Source organism: Oratosquilla oratoria, chromosome 10 (genome assembly GCF_046742065.1).
Source record: "Oratosquilla oratoria isolate Oo_2021 chromosome 10, ASM4674206v1, whole genome shotgun sequence".
Classification (NCBI taxonomy): Eukaryota; Metazoa; Arthropoda; class Malacostraca; order Stomatopoda; family Squillidae; genus Oratosquilla; species Oratosquilla oratoria.
In genome coordinates, this window is record NC_134786.1 from 18,740,457 (window position 1) to 18,741,961 (window position 1,505).

Sequence of the window (1,505 nt, forward strand, 5' to 3'; positions counted from 1 at the left end):
CCAAAGAGAATCGCAAAGGATTATATAGTTACATAAGATATAAAAAGGTTATTAGGAATCACATTGGCCCACTATCATCTGGTGATGGTCAACTTGAATATTCAAATGAAGGCATGTGTGATATTTTAAACAGCTATTTTAACTAAGTATTCGTAAATGAAACACCTCAAAGAAAACTTCAAACTGAAACCTGCGAAAAGTCTAGGGTAAACTTACTCACAACGGTAAATATAACAAAAGAAAACATTATAAGTTGTATAGAGAAACTCAAAGTTAATAAAACCCCAGGGCCTGACGGTTGGCACCCAAGCATTTTAAAGGAAATGAAAAATAAAAGTGTTGTGATATGAGAAATTATTTTGAAGAAATCTATCCTATCTAGAATTGTCCCAAGAGAATGGAAGCTAGCTAACGTTACTCGCATATTCAAAAGAGGTGACAAAAACAAGGCAAATAACTACAGGCTTATAAGCTTGACTTCAATCGTAGGAAAAATGATGGAAACTATCATCAGAGATGCTATCGAACATCATTTAGAAAGTAACTGTTTGATAAATGATAGCCAGCATGGATTGAGACGGAAACGTTCTTGCGTGACTAACTTAATTTCTACAACACAGTCATCACGAATTATGGCACTACAATCAGTGCAAATGAGAATGACCAAAATGATACATGGGCTCAGAAATGTACCTTACGAGGACAAGTTTCGTCACCTTAATTTACATTCTCTAGAAGGACACAATGTTCGAGATTATCTAGTAGAGGTGTTTAAACGAATCACTGGCTTTAACAAGGATGGTGCAGATAAGGTCATCATATTAAGACAACAGGGTAGAACTCGTAATAATGGATTTGAATTGGATAAATTTAGATTGAAGATGGAAATAGGTAAAAACTTATTACAAATAGTGGTAACTGAAAGGAATAGACTTAGTAACCATGTAGTGAGCGCTGAAACTATCGGTTGGTTTAAGAGAAATTTGGTTAGCTTTATGAATGTTGATGAAAAGTGGTAATGGGCATGAAACTGCCTAGTATAGGCCTTATGGTTTCTTGTAGTCTTCTTTTTCCATATGTTCTATTAATTAATTAATTAATTAATTAATTAATTAATTAATTGATTGATTATTTGATTGATTGATTGATTGATTAATTAATTAATTAATTAATTAATTAATTAATTAATTAATTAATTAATTAATTAATTAATTAATTAATCAATCAATCAATCAATCAATCAATCAATCAATCAATCAATCAATCAATCAATCTATTTATTTATTTATTTATTTATTATTATTTATTTATTTATTTATTTATTTATTTATTTATTTATTTATTTTAGAAATTCATTCATTGATTCATTCATTCATTCATTCATTTATTTATTTATCTATTTATTTATTTATTTATTTATCGTTAGAGGTTCTGGTTGTAGCCCTCAGACTCTCGAGACCGCTGGGATTCCAGTTCTCTTGGACCAGTAACATGTTCAAGGCGTT